The following is a 10164-nucleotide window of genomic DNA, read 5'->3' on the forward strand; positions in this document are numbered from 1 at the left end:
GCTATTATTATATATTTAAATTGATTAGGAAGGAAAGAATATTAAACACTGAGAAGATGGGAACTGAAGATGCCAGAGTCGAGGTGGGGAATGCTTAGGTGAAGGGGTTTTCAATGTTCAACATAACTATTAGTTACAGACCATTAAATTTAATCTCCAAATTTGTCTTCCTTAGTTTAGCTGTAGTACTATGCACAGGAAGCTTTGTTGATGGTTTTTTAGGGCTGAACAGCTGCATCTGAGTTCGAAATCTCTGGGTTACATTACCAAGTACAATGTAATGTGTAGAAAGCAGTGTTGTAAGCAGAGGTCTTCAACCCTGGTCCTCATGGCCAACTTTCCAATATGTTTTAGGTGTCCCCTTACCTATACATATCTGACACCTGACCTGAAGTTATTGGTGATTTACAGACCTCTTGATCCCTTGGAGAATACTGAGAATGAAATGCACTAAATCAGTGTAAGTGTGCTGAAATAGAGTGACATCAAAAATATGCAGGACAGTGGCTCCTTTGGACCAGGGTGGGAGACCACTGAGGTAAAGCACACCCTCACTGGACTCTAGAATAGTGAGGATATTTTCTAAGGGGTGACACACCATGCCTGTATCTCTGTCAAGCCCACAGATGAGTCCGGGTTTAAAGTTTACAGAGACATCAGGACTGTAAACTTGACTCTAGAGTTTTTTTTGGGAGATGGACTCCTTTGACAACTTCTGATGATATGTATGAAGTCGTACTGCTTCAATATGTCACAACATTTCTAACATATTCCCATATTTTTTGAAGCAACACATCAGATGTATCTAATCAGTGATCAGTATGTGAAAAGATGAGATTATTTTCATCAATCAATTACTGAAATACCCCTAGAGTCTCTCTTTCATAGATGGTGGCCTTTTACTTTGCTAAGCTATGCCACCTGATGGTACAAATGGATCAAGGCATTTGGTTGAAATTCAGAAAGTTGTTCTGATCAGTGACGATATTCAGAGGGAAACAAAATAGAACATTTAAAATGATAAGTTGACAAAAAACAAAAAAATGAAAACCTGACTCTAAAAAAAATGCAGTAATATTTAACTATTACTACACTGTAGTAGGAAATGCCAAGATAAATTATGTAAAATGTGTCTTTTGTTTTGAAAAATATAGGTTTTAGATTGATTAAAATATAGATACCCTCATTTCATTATACATTAATGTGGCTTCACATTGTCATAGAAAACAGAATAGGGGGAAAAGAACTACACATAAAATATGAATCATAGTTACTTTCAAATAATCCCACACAACTTTTAGAATAACACAAATTTCCTTACAAGTAAAATTAAGAGCAAATTAAGGGTAAAATTAAGCGTGTGTCAAGCGCCATACAACATGACCGCTTCAGGAAGTTGTTCTGATTGCGTGCTAACTTTGACAGGCATTTAAACAGCCTCAGTATTAAGCCAAGATATGAGAGTTTGTAGGAAAGTTGCGATCAGTTGGACGGTTTAGAAGTTTCTTCATATTATAAGATTAGCTTGGTTGGAAAAACCACCAATCTCGCTGGTTAAAACAATTTTGGCTAGATTAAACAATTTAATGATCAGAAATTGACAAAGCCAATGGTTTCAGTTGAATTATTAGTATTCAGCACTATGCCTCTGTGAAATTAGATAGTGGTGATAGAGGCATATGCTGTGGGAGATTGCCTTACAATCCAAGGGTTATTGGTTCCACCTGGCCTTGGTGTTTGAAAGTTGTTATACTACTTAAACAATATTTTGGAAAAAGTGACTAAAAGGTATTGGTTTGCCCTTTACCAATATATATAGGTGTAAAAACACTACCAAACTAGATTGGTTGTTTTAACCAATAGATTGGTTGAACATATTACTTACCACAAGGTTAAAAATCAAAAACTTTGAAAAAACAAACAAAAAAACAAATAACATATTTTATTTTGCTAATCATTTCCCAAGTTACACAAGCACTTTCACTATCTGCTTGAGCTAATGTCACTAAAATGACATAAAAAGTGTAGCATAATGGCACATTTGTATCAGAGCTGGAGCTGGAGCTGGAGCTTGGAGGCTGTGATTTCTGCAATCCCTGCAGGTAGTTTGCCGCTCTGCATTTCAGATGCACAGTGTTTACACCCTGGACCACATCATCAAATAGGAGGAGCTTCAGCTGACACCCCACTGATGTGGAAAAAGCTCAGCAAATAGATCTTATTTAGGTCACCCAGATGTCAACTATCCGCCCCCAGTTAAGCTCCAATTTTTATCAAAATGATCTATTCTACTTTTTCAATGCTCCTTCATTTAAGTGGGAAAAAATATAATTTGTGCTGATTTGAATAATAATAATAATAATAATAATAATAATAATAATAATAATAATAATAATAATAATAATAATAATAATAATTAATATGTTCGGGGTAATTTAATGAATTTAGTGTTAATCAGTAAAAAATTTTAAAAGATTTATTTTGAGTCTGCGAGCTGCCATTTATGGCCAAATATAGTAACACCTCACTCCTGACATCTTCTGGCAGTGACGGACCATTCTCCCCACTTTACAAGCAAAATCAGTAGGAACTATTATACACACCTGCAATCAACAACAATTATTTTGGATTTTGAGAGGACATCACCATTTAAATTCTCTAGAGCTATTAGTAAAGTGACAATGCCCACGTGAATGGCAGTTAGATGTTGTAATACCTCGGGTAAAAGTGAAAAAAAAAAGGTATTTCACCTTTCCGATTAATGAACCTCCAGAAGTTCTTCATTGGATTGCCAACTTGAAGAGGGAGGATCTGCAATCAAACGTCTGGCCAGAGAAAAACACGTCATATGTAGCCAACATTTTGAAGAAGAATGTCTATAAGATGTTATTTCAACAGCCAATTGTGATGTCACACACCCGGAGGTGGCAGTAGTGTTCTTTGGCAAACAGGGATGCCAAGAGTAAAGCACTTTTACTGTATCGGTCGAATCTACAGGAGGAGAAAAGAGTCTGAAGTTGAGTCTGAAGCCACTGGCCATTTCTCAATTCATAAGAATGAGAGTAAGGAGTTGTGTCCTCGCCAAGTACGTTCTTGAGAAGAACACAGAAAAATAATGGACTTGGGGAGAACAGGAGCATGCAGCAAATATATGGGTCAATTTGAACAGAAGCATACTTGTGACGTCACCACACACTGAGCTGGTCATCATAATAAATTCAGGCTTTTTTCATTTATTGTGGGAATAATAATTAACACAGTCACATTAACACAAATGAATATTCAGCCAAATAAAACCAAAAAATCACAATCATAGCCATCACACAGTTAAGCTGAGAGGGCTGCTGCAGACGGACTAGGATTAGACTATTAGATGGGCCATATACTGACGTTCAAAAGTATAATGTTCTTGCCTCAAATGATCTTATAATGCACTTTTATTGAACAACAGCAACGGAAAAGAGAACTTTTTACTTAATACTCCTAGCTCTGTGAGCTAAGAAGATTTCCAGATTCTAAAAAATTACATTGTTGAAATATGTGTTAATGTGTGCCACTAACTGAAACACACATTCTGTCAGAGCGTCCAAACGAAAAATTATAGAGTTAATACTTATAACGTTAGCATTGTTTTCAAAAACAGTTGCTAAATGCCTCAGCTCACTTACAACTTTAACGTAGATAGCCATCTTTGTTGTGACTGTGGCCAATGGCATAAATGCTAACCAACCAACGGGCAGAAGGTGACCCTCTAAGACACAGCCCTTCCTCATTTGCATAATGAGACAGAAATGCATACAGAAATATAAAAACAACCAGCAGAAATAAATAGCATTAAAGTAATAAATAGTGTAAAAAATACAAAGGAAGACTAAAATAGAAAAAAAGTATTATAAAATGCATATAACTAAAGTTGGATAAATTCAAAACAGTTTATTATAAAATGGCTGCAGATCTGCAGTGGCTAGGGTGTCTAAGGCAGGAAAATTCAGGAGAGAAACACAGGTTAGTGACCACGTAAATATAATGGAGGAAGAAAATGAACGTGAGTAACTAACCTGGTTTACAAGTTTCCATGCCCAGGGAACAGGGTTGAATCCAGAGAGTAAGTGTTGGCGCTGGAATGATTTAGGAGGGCCAGCCCTTGCACGCTGAAATTAGTACCAGCCCTCTAGGCAAATGTCCGATATCACAGATTACCAGTCAAAGCCTTGTGGATTCTAGATTTCAAGCAAAGTGGATTTTGTGCCTACCTGCTCCTCCAGAGTCTGTAGCCTTCATTTCTAAAGATGATGCATGCATTATATTCACTTGAAAGCAAACTTTGTACCTTGAATCAGGGTGGGCAAATTAAGGTACAAGAAGAGGTAAGAAACCACAGTCTGTACACTGACAAGTGCATATAAAGGTCGAAGAAGGCAAAATCTACAACAGTAACACCCAGCAGGGAACAAAAGCCCATAAAAGAATTTGGCAGACCCATCAGCTCAGTTAATTGACCTGTCTGGCTGAGGGCAAGCTGTGAAAGAGGACAGGCCTTGACTAAAATGTCCATGAGTCATCTAATTGATGTGACTGCTTAGTCTTTGACATTCTGTTGAGGCACAAGCTTCACAATGGCAGACATTGCAAAATGAGTCACTCTAGTAAAAAAATAAAACAGGTGCATCTGAATATGTGGCTTGAACAACACAGTTTTGTGTTTGTATTCACAGACATTCTCCATTCTATCTAAAAGGTTAAGCTTTTTTGAAAAAGAATATGAAAGAAGGTTTTGAGCCAAGATGCTGATTCTCTGAACAACTAGGACTGGTGCAACAAAAGGACTTGCAACTGAAGTTGCAGCAAATCTTGGTTTAATACAAATAAATCCCAATACAAAATATGCTTAGTTAATAACAATTATACGCTTCAGTGCCTTAAAAGTATTATTTAATATTGTCACAGTCTTGGTTCTGTTATGTTTTCTTTTGAGTACTCAGTTTTACTTTGCCCCATGTTTTCTAGTTTTTTTGGTTTAATTCTTACTTTTTTGTGTTTTCTGGTTATATTTCAGTTTTCAGTTTTTTATTTATTGACCTCTGTTGCCCTCTTTTGTTCTCCTTTTCCCCTAGCTCCTTTCCAGTTTGCTCTGTTCACACCTGCTCCCAATCTGTTCGTTAGTCCGCTCTTTGTTCAGTCTCCCATGAATACACTCCTTGTGCAGTTCCTCAGTGCTGGATCCTCGTCTAACTTCCTCCAACTCCGTCTCACTGTGTCTTCCTCATCTTGATTTTTCTCCCCTGAATGTCTCCATGGTTTCTGGTTTGTTTATCTTTTTTCTTTTTTTTTTATTCCTGCCACAGTCATTGTTTAACTCTCATTAAATCAACAAAAAACTCACCTCTGCCTCCCTGCCTCTGCATTTGGGTCCTCAAACCTCAACCAAACCCTGACAAATATATTCAAAATGCAAACCCCACAGTTTTCAGATTTACATTTGTAAAACCTTCTTAAAATCTCTTTTAATTTTTTTAATACATAGATTTCTCAATAGATAACATTCTGTTATTAAAAAACATATCATAGTAGATCTCTGATTCTTGTACTTAAATGTAACACTGAAATGAAACATCTATTTTATAACAATTATTTTTGGGAAAAACAAAGGTTCTTGGTGATGTGCCTTTGGTTTATTTTTAGTCTGCTGGTTATCTTACTGAACGAGCTCTGGACTGGGTCGAGGTAAGATTTTCCTCATCCTCTAATTATGGCTGCAGTTATGATCAGTTTGTCAAAGAATTCAAGTTAACCTTCAACCAGGACACAGAGAAGTCGAGCCCGCACTAAGGAGAGGGGTTGTAAATCAGCTCCTTCCAAACTTCAGTTAAATAACAGTTCCCCCACTGAGCTTCCAGCTAACCCAACCCCACCTGAACCTATGCAGATTGGCAGCATCCACCCTAGCCCTGAGCACAAGCAGCACTGTATGCAGGCTAAGCTGTGTTTATACTGTGGAGAAGCAGGCCACTTTGTTGCCTCTTGTCCTCTTTTGGGAAAAGCCAGGGTCAACCAGTAGAGAGAGGGCTACTGGCGGACCAGAAGATATTTCCATCCTCACCTCTTCTACTTCTTCCTGCATCTGTTATTAAACAATAAATCCGTCTTCTTATCGGCCCTGATTGATTCTGGCTGTGAACAGGATCTTATAGACACTGCCTTTGCTCAACAGATGGGAATAGAGCTTATTCCTCTACAGAACCCTCTCCGTGATTTTGCCTTGAATGGCAGAGATCTGCCTCAGTCGCAGTCGCCTTTTCAACATTTCCAAGCCTGAAAGTGAGGCTATGGAAAATTACATTAAGGAGTCCCTAGCTGCCTGCATAATCCGTCTGTTATCTTCACCCCTTGGAGCTGGGTTCTTCTTCATGGAGAAGAAGGATGGTTCTCTTCGGTCCTGTATAGACTACAGAGGTTTGAATCAACAAACTGTAAAAAAACAAATACCCTTTACACCTGTTGTCTTCATCTTTTGAACCCGTCCAAGGAGCCACTGTTTTTACATAACTGGACCTCAGAAATGCATACCACCTGCTCCGTATCAGGGAGGGAGACGAATGGAAAGCCGCCTTCAAAACTTCCATTGGTCACTTTGAGTATCTGGTAATGCCTTTTGGTTTAACTAACACTCCAGCTTGATTTCAGGCCCTGGTCAACAACGTTCTGAGAGACTTTTTGAAAATTTTTGTCTTTGTTTACATTGATGATATCCTAATCTTTTCTAAGAACCTTTCAGAGCACAAGATCCATGTCAACCAAGTCCTTCAATGTTTGCTTGAGAATAAACTATTAATCAAAGCTGAGAAGTGTGAGTTTTACAAACCTTCAGTCTCCTTCCTTGGATTTATACTTGAGGGCGGACAGGTAAGACCCACTGAGGAAAAAATTAAAGCAGTTCTGGACTGGCCCACACCTAAGACTCGGAAGCAGCTCCAACGTTTTCTGGGCTTTGCTAATTTCTACTGCAGGTTTATCCGCAACTACAGCCAAACTGCTCTTCCTCTGACAGCCCTGACTTCCTCCAAGGTTCCCTTTGTTTGGTCCCTTGAGGCTGAAGCTGCCTTTTCTCATCTAAAGAAACTTTTTTCTAATGCTCCTGTTCTCACTCAGCCAGATCTCTCCAGTCAGTTTTTGGTGGAGATAGACACCTCGGATTCTGGAGTTGGAGCTGTTCTCTCTCAAGTTTCCGGTTCAGACGACAAGTTACACCCCTGTGCCTTTTTCTCTTGTAGACTCTCTCCGGCGGAAAGAAATTACTCTGGTCTGGTCCGCTGGTCACTTTTTTCTCTCGATTCAACCTCTCTATCTCCTTCCGCCCTGGCTCTCGGAACATTAAACCAGACGCCCTTTCAAGGCAATTCTCCCCGGACGAATCTGAGGAGTCGCCACAGTAACCTGGGAGATTGAGGATCTCCTTAAACAGGCCCAACAGACTGAACCTGATCCTGGAACCAGACCACCCAATACGGTTTATGTACCTTCCTCCATCTGAGCTCGTGTGATTAATTGGCTTCACTCTTCTAAGTTTTCTGCCCATCCAGGAATCAGTCTGACGGTAGCCCACATCAGTCGTCGCTTCTGGTGGCTCATCTTGCTGAAGGATGTCAAGGAGTTTGTTTTAGCCTTCCCTACCTGCACTCGCAACAAGCTCATCATTGCATTTCACCACAGGTCTCCCTACTTCGAAAGGTATGACAACCATCCTCACAATCATTGACCGTTTCTCCAAGGCCTGTCATCTCGTCTCTCTGAGAAAACTCCCTACAGCTCTGCAAACAGCCCATCTGCTAATTAAACATGTCTTTCGGCTTCTAAGAATACCACAGGACATTCTGTCTGACCGCGGCCCGCAGTTCATCTCCCAGATATGGAGAAGTTTTTGCTCGGCTCTTGGGGCCAAGGCAAGGGCGTAGGTTTGATTTCAACTTTGGTAGGGACACCATTCTTCAGTGTCATTGGTCCTTTGCAAAAAATATGCATGCTCNATCCTGTGTTTTCTTCTGAAGATATAGAATTGTACAGAGGTAAAACCCACTCTTATTTGTTTTATCTAATATGCTCTCTCTGGATCATGCAAAATAATACATTCGGCAGAGAGAGAGAGACGGCAAATAAATGTATTGTATTTACATGTGCATTGGAACTATACGAGGAACTGACACTGAGCATTTAAAATATTAATATTAGAAGTTGTACATCTGGGCTGTAGTTACTCTGTGTAGCTAATATCATGTATTTTATCTATGGCTGAAACAATTAATCATATTAACAAATAATTTAAATAATCGTGAACTATGTAATTGATTAATTGTTAACTGGAGTATAAGGCCACTAAAATGTGCCTTTAGCCGACAGAGCGACCCACTTAGAGCAGGAATTATATCAAGATTGTAAAAAATATGTAAACATTTTGCATTTAAGAAGTAAAAAAAAAAGTTTTTGTCTGTCAATATTCTCCATCCAGAACTCCTCCGAAGGAAACTTTTAAACGTTTCGGTTTCACCTGGTTTCATTTCATAAAAGATCTTCTTTAAGGAGCCTTTGGCTATCTGATTAAAAGATAAAATAAAAGAAATCCTAACGTTGTTAACTTAAATTTCTCAAGTTCCACAAATCAAAAAACTCTCTCCTGCTTCTTTACAGAACTCCAATCAGAAGCTTTCGCCTGTTTTAGCGTAGATAATAAGTTTTAAATTCGGACTAGTTTCATGGCTCAATATTAATTTATTTTAGCGTCTTTTTTTTTCGCGCTCCAAGCACCCACGCGCGCGCACATACAGACTAGAAAACACGCAATCAGAAAGAGAGAAGGCGGAACTTACTGTAAGGCAGAATAATCAGAGTTAAACCGCGAAGCACAGTGGATGCCCTGCTATGTGAAATTTTATGCTATTTAAAAAATTTTGGTAGGGACATGTCCCTATGGTCCCTATGCAAACCTACGCCCATGGTATCAACATTATTTTTAATTAAATAAATAAAATTAATTCACAACATGTCATCTCAAGGCACTTTACAGTTCACCAGATCATACAGCCAAATTGAGTCAGGAGAAACAGACTACACTGAAAAACAGGCCGAGCTCCAACATCTGTAAACAAAGGTGCAGCAGCACAGCTGATATTTTGCTCCAGGATGGCGTCACAGCCAAACAGGAATAGACGAGGCGAAGCTACTATGAGAAAAAGCAGAGAGAGCAGAACAAAGAGAGATTGAACTAACAGATTCTGCAGAATAGGAGAATAGAGATAGAATGAAGCAGAATGATGAAATGGGGGTCCCTATGTCCTCCAGCAGTCTAAGCCTATAGCAGCATAACTAGAGATAGCTCAGGATAACCTGAGCTACGCTAACTATAAGCTTTATCAAAAAGGAAAGTTTTAAGCTTGCCCTTAAAAGTAGACAGGGTGTCTGCCTCACGGACTAAAACTGGTAGTTTTAGGAGGAGAGTAGTCTGATAACTAAAAGATCTGCCTCCCATTCTACTTTTAGAAAATCTACGTAGGAACCACTAGTAGACCTGCAGATTGCGAGCGAAGTGCTCTGTTAGGAACATAAGGAACAGTCAGATCTCTGATATATGATGGAGCTTGGCCATTTAAGGCTTCATATGTAAAAGGGTTATCGATCTGATTATAGGTTAAAACCTAATTTATACTTTTCTATTTTAAAGGAATATCCTGTTGCACGTCATGCAAGCCCACTGAGATTCTAAGTACTGAGCTCAGGATTTGCTACTCGAACACAAATATGTTTGAGTTCTTTACTGTATCTTTACTGTAACTTTGCAACAAAATCTGATGCATCCTATGAATGTTTTGCAAACTTTTGCAGACCTTTACACATCCAGTTCAAATCTAAATATTTTTTATGTTGACATATTTCCTGAAGGGAAATAAGATAAAATATGTCTTTGTGCACTAACTATTTAATTTTATTTCCATGAAGGGCTGAGTGATGCTTTAGATTTATTAATAATGGTATCTTTGTAGGAGATGCTGTTATCAGTTAACTGAAGGAAACAAGCACAGCTTCAATGGGCTGCATTGATGAGGTTTCAGGGCTGAGCGCGGGGCACATGTAGGAGCACGTCAACATCATGATTTCAGCTTTCATATCTGCCTT

This window comes from Cyprinodon variegatus, unplaced genomic scaffold, assembly GCF_000732505.1.
Source record: "Cyprinodon variegatus isolate N-32 unplaced genomic scaffold, C_variegatus-1.0 Scaffold305, whole genome shotgun sequence".
NCBI classification, from domain to species: domain Eukaryota; kingdom Metazoa; phylum Chordata; class Actinopteri; order Cyprinodontiformes; family Cyprinodontidae; genus Cyprinodon; species Cyprinodon variegatus.